Raw genomic sequence first — 22,656 nt, 5'->3', positions numbered from 1 at the left:
GTGACTGTGCAGCAGCCGACGATTGTGTGGCACGGAGTGCACGGGTGGCAGATGGGGCAGAGATGGCAGATGGGGCAGAGATGGCAGATGGGGCAAATGGTGGTAAATAAAAGTTGTATTGCTGATTAGAATGGGAATATGGTTCAATGTCAACATATGGGTTGGTTTGAAAATGATGGCGATGCATTTGGGGTCTTAGACTAGAACCAATAGAACCTTGAGAGTGGAGTTGTTCAATATGTGAAGACGGGTGCGCGCGATAAGGCCTACTTGTGGAATGATAATCGGGTGAAGTGTAGTATGATTGATACATGGGACTAAGAGATGGAGAGAAAGAAGTAGGAGAAGATTCCTGTGATTGTGGATTGGTGATATACACTGCAATAAGGTCAGTGAGACGGGTAAGGGTAGTGTTGATAGATGAAAGGTTTAAGTCCATAGTGCTCTCTATACGGGTGAGGGTTGTGCCAATATCTGTGGTATTGGACTCAATAGTGGCATTTGTGTCTCTAATACTGTGATAGCATGTGTGCAGTGATTCCCGTTCACTGACTTCTGGCTCCTCACTCATCTGATGCTCTTCCACATCACGTGGCTCCTCCACCAGCTCATCCTCTGAAATTTCTTCCGCTGTATTGGGCCCTACAAGGGGAAAAAATTAAATAAATAATGCCGTCCTTAGGTAATTAGTGTGAATTGATATATTTATATATATGTGTGTGTATATACCTGTAGCTGTGATAGGCTCGATGGCGGCTGGGCTACGTCCGGTGTCAATGTGGCCCACACCTTGAACCATCTCCGCATCAAAAGAGGCCAATGCCCTGGTCTCCAATGGAGTCAATTCCAGCGTTGCTGGAGGTCCACCACCTGTCATTCTTGCATGTCTTCTGTGTTAAGAAATTTTATCTTTTAGGCGGCGTTTAAAGTCATGCCACCTGTGTGCAAAATATACACATTAGCAGGATAATATTATCCACAAAATCTGGACACATTTAACCAATTTTTGTACGCTTAAATATTTACCTTTTCTGGACCTCATTAACCTTGCGTCTGATTGGAGCCACGGCATTGACCTCATTTGTAATTTCTTCCCATATTCTTGCTTTTGATGGTGCAGAGAGTGGACGCGGAGTGGAGTGGAGCCTATCAACAGCCAATTCGACCAAAATGTCGATTTCATTTATTGAGAAATTAGGCTGTCATGTTTTTTTAGCAGCAGCAGCAGCAGATGATGAGCTGGATGGCTCATTGGAGTCTTGTTCAGACATGTTCAGGTTCTCCTGTAGAAAAGAAAGTGCAATTATTTCATTTCCTACCACGCTATCTGTCAGGTAGCAGACCTAGGCCCATGTTACTTACCCCAAAATGGAGCAAGGTTCTCCTGTTTTTGAATTTTTTTTGGCCAAAGTGAGTACAATCTAAAAAAGGAAAGAAGAAAGTGCAATTATTTCATTTCCTACCACGCTATCTATGTCAGGTAGCAGACCTAGGCCCATGTTACTTACCCCAAAATGAAGCAAGGTTCTCCTGTTTTTGAATTTTTTTTTGGCCAAAGTGAGTACAATCTAAAAAAGGAAAGAAGAAAGTGCAATTATTTCATTTCCTACCACGCTATCTATGTCAGGTAGCAGACCTAGGCCCATGTTACTTACCCCAAAATGAAGCAAGGTTCTCCTGTTTTTGAATTTTTTTTTGGCCAAAGTGAGTACAATCTAAAAAAGGAAAGAAGAAAGTGCAATTATTTCATTTCCTACCACGCTATCTATGTCAGGTAGCAGACCTAGGCCCATGTTACTTACCTCAATATGTGGCAATATTAACCATTTCCTGACAGCAACAACTTAGAAAAGCCATGCAGAAATTGTCAGGGCGAACTATCACATGCTGTATGCGATTTTATAGTGGTGCGTTCAGTTGCGTACGCGCCAGAACGCTAGGCACGCTTGAGCAGTAATTGACAGGTCAGTCAGCCATCTTAGTACAGGTTCCGCGATGGACGTGCAGACGCACCGACGTGCACTGAGAACCAATCGGTAAGCAGGATATTAAAATTTCATTTCTGAGACAAAATGAGGTCTGCAGTATTCTCACGTACCGAACTGCGGGTGCTGACAGCAACGATGGACCGTTGTTTTGAGCCCGCAGGGAGGTATGTGGGAAATGATGAGAAACTGCAGGCATACAGAGCCGTGCGCAGGCGTCTGCGTATGCAGGTTGGTACCCGCCGCTCCATCGTGCAGTTGCAACGCCGATGGAGTGATCTGCGGAGACGGCAGCCCGACCTTCTTGCAGATTTGAGGGCTGAAATTATTGCTAGTAAGTCGTGCTCAAACACTAAATAATATGGCAATGAAATTGTTTCTTCTCACAGGAAATATGGACAGAAAAGGCCTATTTTCTGACCATTCTCATACTAAACGTATGAATAATGTTAGTCTTATTTGCGATTATTCTGATTATGTCCTATTATATATATGTTAAAAATTTAAGTGTACATTTTTTTACAAATTTAATGTTTTTGACATGAGTACCATTTTAGCATTCCAAGCTACCATTCGCTGCATGTATGTATGTATTCGCTGTGTATGGTGAATACATTACAAAAATACACATAAGATAACACATAATGGTCTCCAACAGGACGCCAACGCAGCTCTGAACACCACCGCCAACATCACCAGGTGGTCACACCGGAGGCGCCAGGTGGTAGCCAACAGCAACAGGTGCAGTCAGCGGTGGTGGAGGATTCGCCGCAGTCCGCTCACCTGGCAGCATCACCTCTGCTATTCCAGAGCCAACCAGAATCCACCTCTCAGCAACCACAAGTGCTGGTTGAGGAAAGTAACTACATTACATGGTTATTTTTGTATACTTTAGTTGTGTTTTCTTTTTTTTTCAATATATGATGTTTGGATTTTTTGGGTGGAACATGACAAACAGTTTTCACTGGCCATTCACAGTACAAGGCATCCTAAGTTCCCACAATGGGAAAAATGTCCTCCCAGCAATTCTTGTCTTGTGCGCAGGCCAACTCAGCTGGCAGGCTTTAAAAATGCACCCTAGAGGGTGAGATTCTCCTTGGCTAAATTTTGCAGAAAGTTAATGTATACAACAAAACAATATAATAGTAATATAATACTTTGTATTACTTGTGTCTCCCCCTTCCCTTTAGGTTGTAAGCTCTCATGCGCATGGCCCTCTTTTGTTGTGTGCTCCTTCTACAGTACCTTCACCCTCTTGTCCTTTTTCGATAGGCCTGTTTTCTTTGTTTTCTTAAGCTTAGGCCTTCTTCTTGCTGATTTCTACCATCACTATCTGTCAGAGATAATCTGATTTGGTTTACCCTGTCACCTGTCTTTGTATCATGTTGTGTCTTGGTTCTGTTTTCAGTATATGTTATGTACTTCTACATTTATCAAAATTTAATGAATGGGGCCAGTGTTTGGTTAACATTCATTTATGCAGTATACCGAGCTTACAAAATGCAAAGGTACAAGAACCGACAGCTAGCATTTCACCACATTGAAATGTATTAAGAGTGCATTTACTAAATTGTTGTCTTTCATTTTTTGCAGCTGATGAGGAGTCGATGGGTCCTCCAAGGCACAGCCAGAGGCTTCTGGATGAATTAAAAAAACAAGAAAAAAAATATAAAAAGCATAAAGAAAAAGCAAAAAAATGTAAAAAAAAAAAAAAATATCTCAAAAAAATGTTAAATACCTTTTATTGATTATTTTTTTTCCTGTTTCTAACTTAACATTTGTTAATAGTTTTAGTATATAAATTAAAATATTTTTGTTACAAGAAAAACTGGTATATGTGTGATTTCATTGAACTAATTTACATATTAGCATTATACACTTAAGTAAAGCTGTTGTTTAAAAGCCAACAGAGAAGAGGCCAACCAATAGGGTCACACCTCACATCCGGGATATAATGTGATAAGGCCCAAACAAATAACAGTTTGGTACGACATAACCTCTTTCTAAAACATATACTGAAAACAGAACCAAGACACAACCTGATACACATGGAAAACAGGGCTAGCGGCATAACCTCATTGGTGTTATATAGGTTAATAAAGTCATAAAAAAATTCCTTCAGCAAAAGACACTTAAGGAATAAAATTGGATCATTGTTTCTTTACAAAATAATAAGCTTCCACTCTTATTCTATGCTGAAAACTCTGATCTTAAACAGACCAGAGATGTACTTTGTGTTTCAACAAAAGAAGGTTATATTATAATTTACACCTATCATATAACAATTGGATGAGAAAGTATTTAGGGCGTATCCTGATCCTTTTGAGTCTCCTGGATGCAATGGACAAGTCTAAGAGTCTGTGCAAGTCTTTGTTGAAAATCTCTGGATTGAAAACATAGGTTCTTTGAATAACTACTTCATTTCTGTTAATATTCCTTTCCTTCCAGCTGACACCAAAGGCTTATATAATATAATAATAATATAATACATATGACATTATAAAAACACATCAAATATACATGATATACTGATATATGATATACGATAAAACACTGTAAATATTTCAATATTACGAAATTTTAATCATCAAAAGTAAAACATCTTGACAGGGTAAACAAAGTAGCGTAACAAGGAGAATATATATTTTTACGGTTATTTGCAACCAGCACCCATGATTCAACAATTGAGAGATACACCAATGATGTTACTATGCACTAAACCAGCGTTAGCGTTCGCTTCTGCACGTAATGCAAGTATGTGCCGGCTTGTACGGATGTGAACGGGTAGATTAGGAAAACTTGCGCCGCAAGTCATGAAGCTGCGTATGTGAGAATACGCAGCTTAATGACTTCGGCCGTTCGCAGCCACAAAGTACGTACATTAGTGCACGTACGTACGCTGCGCTCATTTTGCGTCCCGTAATGACTCAGGCCCTTAAGAATTTAGTAGGTCAGTGTATAACTCTTTTTTCCACACACAGACAGACGCCACTAAGCATTTATATATTAGATATATATATATATATTATATATATATACATACATATATATATATATATATATATATATATATATATTTATATACACACACATACATATATATATATATATTACACATATATATATATATATATATATACACACATATACATATATATATATATATATATATATACACACATAATACATATATATATATATATATATATATATACACACATATATATATATATATATATAGTAGACACAAAGATATAAGTTGGCGCCAATCACCACAGCGTATCTGTTAAATCAATTGTCTCAACAGAATATGTATATACAATCAATCCCAAATAAAAAAGTCCACATTAAAATTCACTTGACTCATGTAAGAGTGGCAGCCTTGGAAGCCTGAAGCCAGATGGTTGGTCCGGACCGTAGAAATTACTGAAACAGAAAACAGGCAGGGCGCCCCATAGTGTAGTATTGATTAAAAAAGGGAGAGATAGATAATACCATGCGTACCGTTAGGTAAGCAGCCGTGGGGTTTCACCGAGGAAATGGCGTAGTTTCTGCTATATTCATAATCCTCCAAGTGTATTTATGGTGTATTTATCTCCATTATATGCAATTTTAGCAATACGGTATCACACTATGTTTGCTCTTTTCACTTTTGTTTGCTGATTGATGGAGACTTGGAGGATTATGAATATAGCAGAAACTACTCCATTTCCTCGTGAAACCCACGGCTGCTTACCTAATGGTATGCATTGGTATTAATCTATCCCTCCTTTTTTAATCAATACTACACTATGAGGCGCCCTGCCTGTTTTTCTGATTTATATATATATATATATATATATATATATATTTATATATATATATATATACTTATAATATACTATACATATATACATATAACATATATATATATATATATATATATATATATATATATATACATATATACATATATATATATATATATATATATATATATATATATATCTCACACACATACATATACATATATATATATATATATTAGTCGTGCCCTTATATTAAGGTTACATCTAAAAAACGTCATTTTCCCATAGGGAATTTGTGAGAGGGGGGGGCATGGTGTTTGAGGGTCTACATTTTAAAAAGTATTAAAGCTATTAAACTGAAATTTGTCATGCGAATGGAGAACTGTCCACAGGTGCCACATGTGAAATTTCAGAAAAAAAGAATAAAAAATAACAATTTAGGAACAACCTAAAGTTGAAAATCTGTCCATTCTTTTTCTACCTCCTGTTTCGCAAAAGTCGCCGTTTTTCTCGGGTTTTTGGCGGAGCGTAACTCAGTGTGCAGGGCATTTGAAGACATGCGGAAAGTTTTGTTAGAAAGCTATTGGGGCTGAGGAGTGCCTTTGAGGGTTCACAAGTTTTAAAAGGGTAGTTTTTTTACAATTTGGTAAAATATGCCCCATTTTAAAGATAGGGGATTTCATAAAATGTCATAACGTTGCGCATGGCAGATAGAGTCTTGTGCTAGGTGTACTGAAAATGTTTTCACTTGAGAGCACAAATATGGCTGTCCCCCTCTCTCTAAGAAATTTCCTTCTGTTAGCCAGAGAAATTAGCCATAATTGCCTGATGGAAGGAAGATGACTGGGGTTTTGGGTCTGCGGGGGGGACACACACTAACATTTTTAGACCTGGTATCGCTGTCATTGTAAAGTTTTATGCCTCCCTGAGGTGCCAGACGCGGCTGTTACAGAGCCATTTTAGACTTCCCGCCCCTCCGTGACGTCAGTTAATTTATTCACTGCACTGGCTGGAGGGCGCGACATTTAAAAGTGCTCTGAGGTTCTGCACTGATCGCATACATGCCGTTAGGAGAGATGTGTGATTAATACATTGTTTTTCAAACTAAACCAAATTAATATGCCACTTTCATTTCAAATTTAGACCACAAAGTCCCCCTGTATAGATATCTTGTACTAACCGCAGAAAAAAAAACATTCTTTCCACCGCTATTGTAGTTCTGAGTTTGTTGCTCTCAGGGTAGGGGTTGTGCCTGTCTTCTGTGCCCAAAACCAAGCAGGTAGTGTTATGCAGTGCATACGAGTAACATCATACAGCCCTCCATACAACAGCGTACTGCACTGTCACACACTCACCATCCCGTCACTGCGCTGTCACACACTCACCATCCCGTCACTGCGCTGTCACACACTCACATAAAAGCAGCTATATGCCGATATGAGATCAGGCAGTGGTCAGATAACCCTAATTGTTCATACTAAGGTGTTCTCACTCCTTTAGATTAGTGAAAAACCCGGTTATATGCTAGAATGAGATCAGCTAATTTCCTATCCATGGTGCAATATAATTAGTAGTTTGACTAACTATGTCAATTAGCTATTACACTGGGCAGCAATTATGAGATCGGGATGGGAGGATGATGATAGCTTTTTATCAGATTGTGATTAATCCATAATAAATGAGACAACATATTAGAGCCTACAATGAATAAAACTGAAAACAATATTAGGCACCCTTCACCTTAACTATGAGACCGGAATTCCTCGCTGATCAATGCAGATTCCTAACTTCTGCAGCAAATGTATCCTCAGATTAAACCCCCTTCCACAGCTTAATACAGCATTTTTCTAAAGAATTAAATATTTTGTTAGAATTACTACCACTATTACCAACAGTACAACAGTGATAATTGACACACACTGAATGCAAGCACGATATTTTAACAACGGGACTGCACACAACTTAGCTGGATCTTGAGAGCTTCCGATAACATAGAGGAAAAGCAATTATTTATGCCACAGTGAAAGACGGACAGCCTGTCAGCCAAGCCGGGAGCAGTATGACATATGTGTGAGAAGCGGATAAATTATCTATATTGGGTTAATGTGATAGCAGAGGAAAGCTAAGAAACAATTAGCTGAGCAGGACTATAAATCCCCCTCTCCCAAGGCAGATAAGAACAGCAAACTAAACCGAGAGCTAAAACTAAGTAATCTAAATCACCTACGTGGAGCATATTAGTGACAGGGAGAGTGGCTGCTGGGGGGAGGACAAATTAGGTGAGAATCTGCTACATTTGTATCATTCAGAGCTGGATTTACACCTCATGGGGCCCTAGGCAAGATATCGGTTTGGGCCCCCTTCACACACACAGTGGCCTCTCACACACACAGTGGCCCCTCGCACACACAGTGGCCCCTCACACATATAATACACCCACGCAGTGGCCCCTCACACACACATAATACACGCACGCAGTGGCCCCTCACACACGCATAATACACACACACAATACACGCACTATTAATATACTACCCAACCCCTACCCCAACTTACCTTTTTGCCATCTAGGAGCTGTGGAGTCTTCATCCCCTTCACACATGGGACGGCACCTGTCATGTGGTGCATGTCCCATGTGACACAGAGGGAGGAGACCAGCCACCACACTAGCTCCGTGTGGCCCCTCCCCCGACTTGCGGCACCCCACCCCCCCAACCCCCTAGGCAGGTGCCTAGGTTGCCTAGTGGTAAATCCGGCCCTGGTATCATTAGTAATTGTTATTTAACATAAGAGAATAGTTACAAAGAAGATACTATTATAGGAGCTATGAAACAAAGTTCAAGCCAGCACTTTGATGAATGGGAGAGTAAACCGAAGAGTGGTAATGTCAATATTTGTCAGGATACTGTATAACAGTTCTCTAGTTAGAGTCCTCGGCATAAACGGCAGTGCTAAGTGTGTTAGAGCATCAATGGAATTAGCTGTTATTTCATTCGCAAAATGTATGAATGTGTTCAGGAACTATGAATGAACATTATTATACTAGGCATTTATTCAGGGGCATGAGGGTACAATGTATGGCAGCATGGGGGTAAGGGTACAGTGTACAGGGGACTGAGCCTGTCTGTGTTGGCAGAACCTAAATACAACGTTACACATGCTGATGATTGCACACAGAGGCTGATACTTTTGTAAATAGTATAATACATACAAAGGGTTAATGAACGAGCTCATATCTCGGCACAAAGTTCCATATAATTGTTGCTAATTAAAATAGACCTCATCTAGCATAAACAGCAATACATATAATGTAGTACATTGTGAAATCATTAAGTCGTCTCAAACTGGGGTCATAAGGCAACTTCCTGCTTTAGTAATAAAACCAGTTGACATTTATGTTGGAAACACATTAAAAGGGATCACTGTAATATTGCGTTCAGTTCTGCAATGCAGAAGGCATTAATCTGTATAGAAGCTGACAGTACAGGCACTTTCATTAATGTCATTATCACTGTACATATTGCTGATCATCTGACTGTGTGCAATCCAACAGCAGTTATGCAAGTATTTAAGATGTGGAGGCAGAGGCCATCCTCTGACCCCTGCACAATACAAATAATAAATTCCCCAAATACTCACCAATGAAATTTTCTCCTTTTGTCAGCAGCTTTCAATCCAAAAATGGCTGTCACTAATGTCCCAAATAAATTTGTATCCAAAGTCCATGCTTGGCCCTGTCCCAAATAAATTTGTACTTCCCAATGTCCTGCTTGAAATCTGTTCACATCTTCTGCCCAGGTGGAGCCCATTGTTGCTTTAAGACTTCGGAACTTCGCCCAGGGGGGGGCATATTTGTAATATCCACGAATCTTTGGCTTGATTGCAGAAAAAAAAAAATGGAGAAGCCGCCGCAAACACCTCCTACCTTGTAGGAGGTCCTATACGCAATGAACTTAAGTCATTGCGATATTTCTATTTCTAGTATTAGGAGACTTTTATTAGGAGATGACCTATGTGTCATACAGGGTCAGAGGATGGCTCTCTGTGTTGTGCAGTGTCAATGAATGGCTCTCTGTGTTGTGCAGGAGTCAGAGGATAGCTCTATGTGTTGTGCAGGGGTCAGAGGATGGCTCTCTGTGTTCTGAAGGGGTCAGAGGATGGCTCTATGTATTATGCAGCAGTAAGAGAATGACCAATGTGTCGTACGGGGTCAGAGGATGGCTCTCTGTGTTCTGCAGGGTCAGAGGATGGCTCTCTGTGTTGAGCAGGGGTCAGAGGATGGCTCTATGTATTGTGCAGGGGTCAGAGGATGGCTCTATGTATTATGCAGGAGTCAGAGGATGACCAATGTGTCATACAGGGTCAGAGGATGGCTCTCTGTGTTGTGCAGGGGTCAGAGGATGGCTCTATGTATTATGCAGGAGTCAGAGAATGACCTCTGTGTAGTACTTGGTCAGAGGATGGCTCTTTGTCTTGTGCAGGGGTCAGAGGATGGCTCTTTGTGTTGTGTTGGGGTCAGAGGATGGCTCTATGTATTGTGCAGGGGTCAGAGGATGGCTCTCTGGGTTGTGTAGGGATCAGAGGATGGCTCTCTGGGTTGTGCAGGGGTCAGAGGATGGCTCTATTTATTGTGCAGGGGTCAGAGGATGGCTCTATGTAATGTGCAGGGGTCAGAGGATGACTCTCTGTGTTGTGCAGGGGTCAGAGGATGGCTCTCTGTGTTGTGCAGGGTCAGAGGATGGCTCTCTGTGTTGTGCAGGGTCAGAGGATGGCTCTCTGTGTTGTGCAGGGTCAGAGGATGGCTCTCTGTGTTGTGCAGGGTCAGAGGATGGCTCTCTGTGTTGTGCAGGGTCAGAGGATGGCTCTCTGTGTTGTGCAGGGTCAGAGGATGGCTCTCTGTGTTGTGCAGGGTCAGAGGATGGCTCTCTGTGTTGTGCAGAGTCAGAGGATGGCTCTCTGTGTTGTGCAGGGTCAGAGGATGGCTCTCTGCGTTGTGCAGGGGTCAGAGGATGGCTCTCCAATTTGTGCAGGGTCAGAGGATGGCTCTCCAATTTGTGCAGGGTCAGAGGATGGCTCTCCAATTTGTGCAGGGTCAGAGGATGGCTCTCTGTGTTGAGCAGGGGTCAGAGGATGGCTCTATGTATTGTGCAGGGGTCAGAGGATGGCTCTATGTATTATGCAGGAGTCAGAGGATGACCAATGTGTCATACAGGGTCAGAGGATGGCTCTCTGTGTTGTGCAGGGGTCAGAGGATGGCTCTATGTATTATGCAGGAGTCAGAGGATGACCAATGTGTCGTACAGGGTCAGAGGATGGCTCTCTGTGTTGTGCAGGGGTCAGAGGATGGCTCTATGTATTATGCAATAGTCAGAGAATGACCTCTGTGTAGTACATGGTCAGAGGATGGCTCTTTGTCTTGTGCAGGGTCAGAGGATGGCTCTCTGTGTTGTGCAGGGTCAGAGGATGGCTCTCTGTGTTGTGCAGGGTCAGAGGATGGCTCTCTGTGTTGTGCAGGGTCAGAGGATGGCTCTCTGTGTTGTGCAGGGTCAGAGGATGGCTCTCTGTGTTGTGCAGGGTCAGAGGATGGCTCTCTGTGTTGTGCAGGGTCAGAGGATGGCTCTCTGTGTTGTGCAGGGTCAGAGGATGGCTCTCTGTGTTGTGCAGGGTCAGAGGATGGCTCTCTGTGTTGTGCAGGGTCAGAGGATGGCTCTCTGTGTTGTGCAGGGTCAGAGGATGGCTCTCTGTGTTGTGCAGGGTCAGAGGATGGCTCTCTGTGTTGTGCAGGGTCAGAGGATGGCTCTCTGTGTTGTGCAGGGTCAGAGGATGGCTCTCTGTGTTGTGCAGGGTCAGAGGATGGCTCTCTGTGTTGTGCAGGGTCAGAGGATGGCTCTCTGTGTTGTGCAGGGTCAGAGGATGGCTCTCTGTGTTGTGCAGGGTCAGAGGATGGCTCTCTCTGTTGTGCAGGGTCAGAGGATGGCTCTCTGCGTTGTGCAGGGGTCAGAGGATGGCTCTATGTAATGTGGACGGGTCAGAGGAAGGCTCTATGTAATATGGAGGGGTCAGAGGAAGGTTTTATGTAATATGGAGGGGTCAGAGGATAGTTCTATGTATTGTGCAGGGTCAGAGGATGGCTCTCTGTGTTGTGCAGGGTCAGAGGATGGCTCTCTGTGTTGTGCAGGATCAGAGGATGGCTCTATGTATTGTGCAGGGGTTTAGAGGATGGCTCTCTGTGTTGTGCAGGGTCAGAGGATGGCTCTCTGTGTTGTGCAGGGTCAGAGGATGGCTCTCTGTGTTTTGCATGGCCAGAGGATGGCTCCTTGTGTTGTATATGGATAAGTGAAGGCGCTACCTATTGTGCAGTGGTCAGATGAATATTCGTTTTATTATGGGATTCTCTATCATGAGTAGGGGTCACTAGAAGATTTTTGGTGTGGTGCAGATTTCAATAAAAAGCTCTATTTTGTACAGAGATCGGAGAAGGCTCTTTGAATTGTGAAGTTGTCGCTGGCTAAGCAGAGGTTGGAATGTGAGAATAGCTGGTGTGTTGGGTGGCATGTGAGGGAAAAGCTGGTAGACATTAGACATGGGGTAAAGTGAGCAAAAAGCTGTTGGTTATGAGGTGGCATGTGATAGAATAGCTGGTGTGCAGGGCTGATATTAGAAGCTTATGGTCAGGGGGTGTCATGTGAGAGAACCTGGTTGGCAGTGGGAGGGGCATGTAATAATTTAGGGGGCAGGGTGGCATGTGATAGAGAAATGTTGGTGGGCAGAGGGTGGGTGATTTCACATTTAGATACATAGAATTTGAAAATTATCAATATTTTTACTTTACAAAAGCCATGAAATTCCATAGACAAAAAACCTTACGGTTTAACATGTCCGATTAAGGTTCCTAACACACCATCTAAAATGTAAGAAAACTATTGAAACTCTTTCACTCAAACTCCAAAAAGCAATGAAATTACGACGAATAAGGCAGAAGCCTTAATGGACGTGTTCCTTGAGCTATACAGACATGGTATGCCATCACATCCTGCGGTTAGCTGCAGATTCAACACTATCATGTAGTGAGATTGCTGTCACTCACAAAATGGTGGATCTGCTAATTCACAGATTTGTGTGTTCACTGGAATACACACATACAGCACTATTACATTTTCTTAGTTTAGCTTTATCGTAGTTTAGGGCCTGGGTGTCTTAGAAAGAGACAGTAAAGCAACTTCATAATAAAATTAGAACTACAAAATCCCTACAGAGCATTTCTCCCTCCAAGACTGTACATGCTCCCAGCAGATGCCTACAGAATATCCCTCCTCCTGAAACACAATACTTGCTCCTGACTTACCCCTGCAGAGCATTTCTCTCTCCAAAACTGTGCCTGCTCCTAAAGATACCTGCAGAACATAGCTCATCACCAAACAGTATCTGCTCCCGAATGATGCCTGCAGAGCATCCCTCCACTCAAAACACTCCCCGCAGCTGACAGACCCCTGCAGAACTTCCTTACACTCAACATACTACCCCCTCCTGACAGATCCCTGCAGAGCATTCCTGCCACCAATACTGTACCTGCTCCCAGCAGATCTCGACAGAATATTCCTCCTCCTGAAACACAATACTTGCTCCTGACATACCACTGCAGAGCATTTCTCCCTCCTAAAAGATACCTGCAGAACTTAGCTCATCACCAAACAGTATCTGCTCCCGAAAGATCCCTGCAAAGCATCCCTCCACTCAACATACTACCGCTCCTGACAGATCCTTGTAGAGCATTCCTCCCTCCAATATTGTGCCTAATCCTAAAAGATATCTGCAATACATTACACCTCACCAAATATGATTTATGGGGCTGATGGATTCCTGAAGAAAATCTCTCTATGCATTTGGATTACACTATTGTGCAATTTACTAAAATAGTCTTGATGACTTTATATATCCTTAAAAGTTAGCTTAGGGGTTGTGAAATAATGTAATGTCTGACATTGCTTACTGAAAACCAAACAAAGTAGAGGCTTATACATCAATTTAATTTAACTCTATTGTTATTTTGTAGTTCAAATTTTTAATGAAGTTGCTTTACTGTCTCTTTCTAAGACACCCAGGCCCTAAACTACGATAAAGCTAAACTAAGAAAATGTAATAGTACTGTATGTGTGTATTCCAGTGAACACACAAATCTGTGAATTAGCAGATCCACCATTTTGTAAGTGACAGCAATCTCACTACATGATAGTGCTGAATCTGCAGCTAACCGCAGGATGTGATGGCATACCATGTCTATATTGCTCAAGGAACACGTCCATTAAGGCTTCTGCCTTATTCGTCGTAATTTCATTGCTTTTTGGAGTTTGAGTGGAAGAGTTTCAATAGTTTTCTTACATTTTAGATGGTGTGTTAGGAACCTTAAATCGAACATGTTAAACCGTAAGGTTTTTTGTCTATGGAATATACACATATATATATATATATATATATATATATATACACATACATATATATACAGATATATATATATATATATATATATATATATATATATATATATATATACACACATACATACATATATATACACATATACACATATATATATATATATATATATATATATACACACACACACATACATATATGTGACAGGATGGACCGCCTATACCACCATGTCTGTTGTTGCTGGGAACCGGCTGGGCTTACTTTGCCACTGTTCCCTTTCGTTATCACAAATGCGCCCTCTTGCCGCAGTAGGGGGGGCTTATAATGCTGCTACCACTGAACTCCTTTATGGCGTTCAGAACCACGGTCCTTCTGGTTAGCTGTCACTGCTAGTGTACTCCTGTGCTGGTACACTTGGGCTGGTAACTCTGGACCTCTTACTATGGATCCGGGTTGCTGTGGATCGATCCTCCCTGGCCTATCACACTGACCGAAGCTGCAGGTAGCAGGCAGAGCAGTGGTACTGGAAAAGCTTGGGTCCAAACCTCAAAATCAGCTGGAGAACGGATTAGATTTTAGGGTCTAATTGGCAGGTCACAGGATTACAGCGATATTGAAGAAGTTGTCAAGCAGGTCTTTGAAGCAGAGTGATGTTTATTGCTCATGTGTCCTGACAAGGACAGTCACACTGATTTAAGGTATCAGTTGTCAGGTCAGATGGAACATCAGAAAGATACATCTCAGTGTACAAGTCAGTGCATTTATACCTTTCAGACACATGCTATTTTTAGCATCGGGATATACTCTATTTACACAAACATAGATTTACATGCATTGTAAAGTCATTAATATTTATACTTAGCCATGAAATTCTTAAAACCCTTGCTGTGATTTCCTGAATCTTATTTCAGAACAGGAGACCCACTAGCAAGTCAAAAGGTCTGACTGGCATGAATACTTCAGACAGTTGGCGAATATCCATTCCCACAGAACAACAAAAACCCCCAAAAAACAAGGTACTTACCCACATCACAATACACCAAATGCTTGGTAAACACAGGCTCATTGTATCAGATATATACATCAGAAATAGGTATATCCTATAGCAAGGTTAAACAAGAGACAAATTTTTGGTCTCAGAAATAACGCTTTCCTATCTCACAATATCAAAGAATAAGTGCACATGCAATTGCATAAATAAGTGCCCTGCGCTATTTGCTTTAAATACATTTCTACCAAAAGTTATTTAATAGTGATCCAGTCATACCCCTCCCCTTCCTTGTCCATGCGGCAACCAGGGTGCCATGCCCAACGATTTGGTACCCGGTCCGCGGTATCCTAGGGTTACCGGAGGTGATCCGAAAGTTCTGGCTCTTCCTGCTGAGACAGTCCATCCGTATTTCTGTGAGCATTTCCTTGCTTGTGAATTATGTCAAAGTCATAAATTTGAAGTGCACGGCCATTTTCCCCTGAGGTGTGTTGTAGCCACTTTAAAGGATTATGATCAGTCACCACAGTAAAATGTCATCCATACAAATAAGATTGTAGTTTTTTCACTGCCCAAACATTCCTTCTCAATTGTGGCATACTCCATCTCCAGTTTAGCAGTTTTCTGCTCAAATAGTCCACTTGGTGCTCCTGCCCATCAGGCCCCACCTGGCTAAGTACTGCTCCCAGTCCATACTGTGACGTGTCAGTTTGCACAATAAAGTCCTTGTCATAATTAGACGCCAACAGTACTGGAGCATGAACCAGGGCTTCCTTTAACGACTGAAATGCCAGCTCACAAGCCAACTACTTTGGGGAGTTTCTTCTTAGTGAGATCTGTCAGGGGCTTTGCAAAAGTGCTAAAGTTTGAAACAAAACATCTGTAGTAGCGGTCCCTAAGAAGGCCAGTACTTGTTTTTGAGTTGTGGGCCGGGGCCAGTCTCGGATTGCCTCTACCTTAGCTGGTTCTGGCTTAACCCTACCTCCCCCCACACGATCACCCAGGTGTACTGCACCTCTGACATCCCCATTTGACACTTGTCTGCTCTGATGGTCAGATCTGCCCACTGAATTTTCTCCAACACTTGCCCTACATGTCTCAGATGGTCCTCCCAGGATTTACTGAAAATGGCAATGTCATCCAAGTACGCCTGAGCAAAGCCTTTACACCCTTCCAGCAGGTAATCAACCACATGCTGGAAGTTGGCGGGCGAATTCTCCTTCCCAAATGGCATGGACTTGAACTCGAACAGGCCAAATGGTGTGATGAATGCCGACCGTTCCTGAGCCTCAGGGGTCAGCAGTATCTGCCAATACCCCTTGCTCAAGTCAAAGGTGGAAATATACTTTGCTCCAACTAACTCATCTAACAGAGTGTCAATTCGGGGCAGGGGATAGGCATCAGACACTGTCACCTTGTTCAACCGGCGGTAGTCTATGCAAAACCGAGTTGTTTTGTCCTTCTTGGGAACCAATACAATGGAGGACGCCCATGGACTATGCGATGACTGGATCAACCCTAGCGCAAGCATTTCTTGCACCTCCTTGTATATACTTTCCTTGGCCTCTGGTGAGACCCGATAAGCGGGTTGCCTAACTGGCCTATGCTCACCAGTGTCCACATGGTGCATCACCAAGGAAGTCCGACCGGGCTTCCTACTGAACTGAGTCGCAAAGGGCCACAGCACTGCTTCAAGCTGCTCCCTCTTGTGGGCACTCAACTGCTCATCCCAGCCTACTTACTCTACACCACCTTCCTCTCCAGCATCGAGGAGGTCATGTAGTGGGTCACTTCCTGGTTCCTCAGTTGGTAAGCAGCGAACCGCTGCTACCGACTCCACAAGCTTGTGGTATACCTTCAACATATTTATGTTGTAGGTCCGCTGCTGCCTACCGTCGCTATCAAATGACACCACATAAGTGATGTCACTCAGGCATTTTGAGACTGTGTACGGTCCAGCCCAGGCAGCCTGGAGCTTGTTCTGGCGCGTGGGCATCAGAACAAGGACCTTCTGTCCTACTTCACACACTCTGGCACACGCGCCCTGATCATACCAAGTCTTCTGTTTCACCTGCGCTTCCGCTAGGTTATCCTGCGCTAGCCCCATGAGATTCTCTAACCGATTTCTGAGCTTCAACACATACTCCACCACAGAGACATCCTGGGTGGATAGCTCCCCTTCCCAAGACTCCCGGAAGAGGTCAAGAGGCCCACGGACTCTGCGGCCATATAGTAGTTGAAAGGGGGAGAAACGGTAGACTCCTGAGGCACCTCCCGATAAGCAAACAGGTGTGGCAGGAAGCGTTCCCAGTCCCCCGCCTCCGAAGTTACAAATGCCCGTAGCATGTGCTCCAGAGTGCCATTGAATTGCTCGCACAGTCCGTTAGTCTGGGGATGGTAGGGGGCAGTACGGAGTTGCCACACTCCGCACTTTACCCAGAGACACTGGACCAGCTCACTCATGAACTGTGTCCCTTGATCGGTTAGGATCTCACTAGGGAACCCTACTCTGCTAAATACTCCTAGCAGCGCATCCGCTACCTTTTCCGCAGTTATGGAGGACAGAGCTCTGGATACCAGGTAGCGTAGTCCACCACGGTGAGGATGTATCTCTTCCCTGATCTACTGGGCACAGGCAGGGGACCTACTATGTCTACAGCCACTCGCTAAAAAGGTTCTTCAATTATTGGCAAGGACCTGAGGGTAGCACGAGCACTGGGGTGCCACAGACGCTGATACACATCACAGGACTTACAGTAGGCCCGGACGTCATCCGACATTCCAGGCCAGAAAAAGTTCTGTCTCAGGCGCTTCAGTGTTCGGTCTCTGCCCTGATGTCCCACCATAGGGATTTCATGGGCAACTGACATTATTTGCACACAAAAGCCCTGTGGTACCACCAGTTGAACTTGTTCCCAGACTGGTCTATCCCCATCTACCTTCCTAGCTACACGGTACAACAACCCTTTACGCCATGTCCCACTCCCTATCTCCATCGCTGGAAGGCTGCCGCCAGCCTGGCACCTTATGCCTTCCAGTGAGGGATCAGAGAGCTGCCCTGCCCTGAACTCTTCCCTGCGGCCCTCACTATCATCTAAGACAGGATATGCTGCAGGGGGGTCTATGTTGGGGTGACTAGGGTCAGTCAAAGTGGGGTCAGTTAAAGGGAGGTCACTGTGGTCAGCTATACTCACCACCGGAGCTGGCATACTGCTAGGGACAGCAGCATCACCGGGCACCCCCACAAGATCAGGTTGGCAAGAGACAACATCCTCTGTGTTGCTAGGGGATGTAGTCTTTCCAGAGGCAAAGCACTGGCTGTTTCCTGAAGAAATAGCATATGTGGTCATTTCCTCTGGGCTGGGCTGTGCAGGTGTAGATCCTGAAGACTGTAGCTTAGCAGCTTGTCTCTGGGTAAGAGAGTTGAGAAATGCAGTCACAATTCCACCCCCAACATCGTTGCCCAAAATCACATCAGTTAGGAGGCCATCCATAACGGCAACATCTCGCAACTCCTGGCCATCTCCCCAGTCCAGAAACACCATTTCTTTTTCCAGTCCATCTGCCACAGTAGCCTTGGCAGTGCGATCCTGCAATACTGCAGCAGGATCAATAAGATGGGGACTCACAACAGTAATTGAGGCCCCTGAGTCTCTCAGTCCTTCACCCTGCAGGGGTCCCACTTGGACCGGCTGCAGGTTTCTCCACATGTTTTTGGGGAGTCTTTTGGACACAAAGGTGACCCTCTCCGTTGAGTCACCTTCAGACACGCCACACTCTATTGGGCTGGCAGGGGTGGAAACAGTCTCTAATGGCTCACCTTCGCCAGTTAAGCACTTCAGCTGGGCCCCAGGACTCGGATTAGGGGCACAAGTCTGGCGTGCTGTTGGACAGTCCATCCTTAAATAACCGATTTTCCCGCAGCGGTAGCACTTTCTCTACAGCCTGGACTTCGATGGTCTCTGATAACTCCCAGGGACAGGGCGGGGCAAAGGCTGGCAAGGAGTACCCGAAGGTTTAGGTACTTGCTTTTGGGGGTGAGTAGAAGAGGGTGTCCCCCTGATTGTACAGTCCTTAGGGGTTGGCTGTTAACCTGGCACTTCTGCCAGTGTGGCCTCACGGCCACATACTGATCCGCCAGCTGTGCGGCTGCTTCCCGGGTGCCTGGCTTCCGGTCCAGCACCCAATCTGTCACCTCTGGTGTGCATCGTCTGTGAAACTGTCCTTGGCACATCAAGTCTATTACCTCATCCACGGTCTGGGCACCTGCCCTGTGCACCCACTTCCTGGCAAACTCCTGCAGCAGGTTGCAAACTCCTCATGAGTGGCGTGGAAGTCCTTTGTAAAGTCCCGGAACTTTATACGATAGGTCTCTGGGGTAATAGTGTATTGTTTAAGGAGTGCCTTTTCACTATATCATAGTCCGCACAGTCCTCTGTGGGCACCCCACGGTAAGCCTCCACTTCACGTCCTTGCAGTGTGGGTATCACATGCTTAACCCATTCCTCTCTGGATACAGCGTGTAGCCTGCAGGTCCTTTCAAATACCTGCAGGTGCTCATCAATATTCCCAACACAGTCCTCAAATTTAGGGCAAGGTAGAGATGACAGTCCTGATCCTCTAGGGGGCGCCTCCCCCCTGGGCTGCGAGGCTGGTGCCCTTCCCTCTTGGCGCCATGCCTCGATGACCTGTGTCCGCTCAGCTGCAGATGCGTTGTCCACTAAGGCTGCCAGTTGGATCTTTAGCCTGGCATCCCTGCGCTCATCAAAGGATAGAGGGGCTGGTTGTACGGGTAAAGTCTGCTGGGTAGAGGTCGTTGCTGTCTGTTGAATCGCAATCTCTGCTGTCTGGGCGTCTGGTGTACCATGCTGTCGGTGCCATTCCCTCAGCGCCTCTCTCATCTCAGCCCTGTTTGGCGAATGGCTGATGTCAATGCCCTTGGCACTGCACAGAGTCTCGAGATCCGCCCTGGACAGGTTGGTGTAATCAGACATCCTGTGCGTTTTCCTGGCTGCAGTTATTCCTCTCTGAATAACTCGGCTCTCCTGATTGGTTCACGAAAAGCTGCCTGCGAATATCCCACCGCTCGCCACCAGAAATCTGTGACAAGATGGACCACCTATGCCACCCTGTCTGTTGTTGCTGGGAACCGGCTGGGCTTACTTTGCCACCGTTCCCTTTCGTTATCCCAAATGCGCCCTCTTCCGCAGTAGGAGGGGCTTATAATGCTGCTACCACCGAACTCCTTTATGGCGCTTAGAACCACGTTCCTTCTGGTTAACTGTTACTGCTAGTGTACTCCTGTGCTGGTACACTTGGGCTGGTAACTCCGAACCTCTTACTATGGATGGATCCTCCCTGACCTATCACACGGACCAGAGCTGCAGGTAGCAGGCAGAGGGGTGATACTGGAAAAGCTTGGGTCCAAACCTCAGAATCAGCTGGAGAACAGATTAGATTTTAGGGTCTAATCGGCAGGTCACAGGATTACAGCGATATTGAAGAAGTTGTCAAGCAGGTCTTTGAAGCAAAGTGATACTTATTGTTCATGTGTCCTGACAAGGATATTCCCACTGATTTAAGGTATCAGTGGTCAGGTCAGATGGAACATCAGAATGATACATTACATGCTCACACAGCTCATCTTTTATACAGTTCCGAAATAGTCTATTTGTAGAATCAGGATGTACACTATTTACACAAACATGGATTTACATGCATTGCAAAGCCACTAATATTTATACTTAGCTATGTAAACCTTGCTGTGATTTCCTGGATCTTATTGCAGAGGCAGGAGACTCAGTAGCAAGTCAAAAGGTCTGACTGGCATGAACACTTCAGACAGTCGCCAAATACACATCTCCACAGAACAACAAAAGGACCCACAACAAGCCACTTCCCCAAATCACAATACACCGAAGGCTTGGTAAACACATGCTCATTGTATCAGATATATACATCGGAAATAGGCATATATATAGCAAGGTTAGACAAAAGACAAATTTCTTCCCCTGGTCTCAGGCATAACGATTTCCTATCTCACAATATACACAATATCAAAAAATAAGTGCACGTGCAATTACATAAATAAGTGCCTTGCGCTATTTGCTTTAAATACTTTTTACCAAAAGTTATTTAATAGTGATCCACTCACAGAATCCATGTTAAACCTCTCTTAATTTTTTCACTGCACTGAGCAGGGCGCGGGAGATTTAATAGTGCTCTGTGCTTCAACTCCTGCACTAATCACCGCAGAGCTGTGTTCAGGAAATATGGGGCTGTATAATCGATGGTGGCTGAAGTGTGTAGATTTGGGCGATGGATGCAGGATGCTTAATAGATGATTTCTGGGTGATGGGACATAATGATAACACATCCAATAAAAATGTCAAAAGCTCACATTTCTATTATGTACAGTCAGTGGGGAGAGAAGAGGGAAGGTAGAGCGAGTGGAAGATGGGTATTTTGTAAGGTCAGCACAAAATGTGTGTGTGTCCCTGTGTGTGTGTTCCTGTGTGTGTGTGTGTCCCCTGTGTGTGTGTGTGTGTGTGTGTGTGTGTCCCTGTGTGTGTGTGTGTCTGTGTGTATCCCAGTGTGTGTGTGTGTCCCTGTGTCACTGTGTGTGTGTGTGTCCCTGTGTCCGTGTGTCTCTGTGTCACTGTGTGTGTCCTTGTGTCACTGTGTGTGTGTGCCTGTGTGTGTCCCTGTCTCTGTGTGTCCCTGTGTCCGTGTATGTGTGTGAGCGTGTGTCAATTGCTTTGTTCTGGCTGCATGTCCAAGTTACTTGCACTCTTTTGCCAGTGCACAGATTTATTTTTTTGTATGAATGTTTTTCACCATAAATATATATGCTTTTTAATTCACAATCAGCTTGATTGTTGTAACACACACTGTAAGCAATCATAGTCGCCTTGGGGACTCCATAATTACTTTGATTAATTTTTATGTGTGTGTGTGTGTGTGTGGCGTTTGCGTGTGTGCGCGTGTGTGGCCTATGTGTACGTGTATGAACATGTGTGTATGACCTGTGTGTGTGGCCTTTGCGTGTGTGTGTATGACCTGTGTGTGTGGCCTTTGTGTATGTGCGCGTGTGTGGCCACTATGTAAGTGTATGGGCGTGTGTGTGTGTCCTGTGTGTGTCCAGTGCGCGTGCGCGTGTGGCCTGTGCGTGTATGAGTGCGTGTGTGTGGCATTATGGGATGTGAAGGATAGAATTATGTTAGTTGTAATTGGCATCATAGAGTGCAGTCAGCTGTAGTTCAGTATTCCTCTATGGCTATGAAGTGATCTCTGCTTGTCAGTTTTCTCAATCTGTCCATTTTACTGCAGATTAGTAGAGCTATAAATTGTGTGCAAATCATGGGCACTGGTAAATCGTGGAAACTCTGCTGAAGTATACTCAGGGCAGTTTTGTTAAAATATATTGCCTTTAGTTTATCAAGGACATTGGAGGTCAATGTGT

General features: G+C 44.2%; 1 protein-coding gene across 10 annotated transcripts in view; it reads right to left on the bottom strand.

Moving 5' to 3' along the window:
- PTPN3 (protein tyrosine phosphatase non-receptor type 3) overlaps positions 1-22,656 on the bottom strand; it is a 607,886-nt gene that overhangs the window by 225,477 nt on the left and 359,753 nt on the right. The gene's annotated exons all lie outside the window — the stretch shown is intronic.

Source organism: Mixophyes fleayi, chromosome 5 (genome assembly GCF_038048845.1).
Source record: "Mixophyes fleayi isolate aMixFle1 chromosome 5, aMixFle1.hap1, whole genome shotgun sequence".
Classification (NCBI taxonomy): domain Eukaryota; kingdom Metazoa; phylum Chordata; class Amphibia; order Anura; family Limnodynastidae; genus Mixophyes; species Mixophyes fleayi.
Note: the sequence above shows the minus strand (reverse complement) of the source record. Positions and strands in the feature narration are given on the sequence as shown.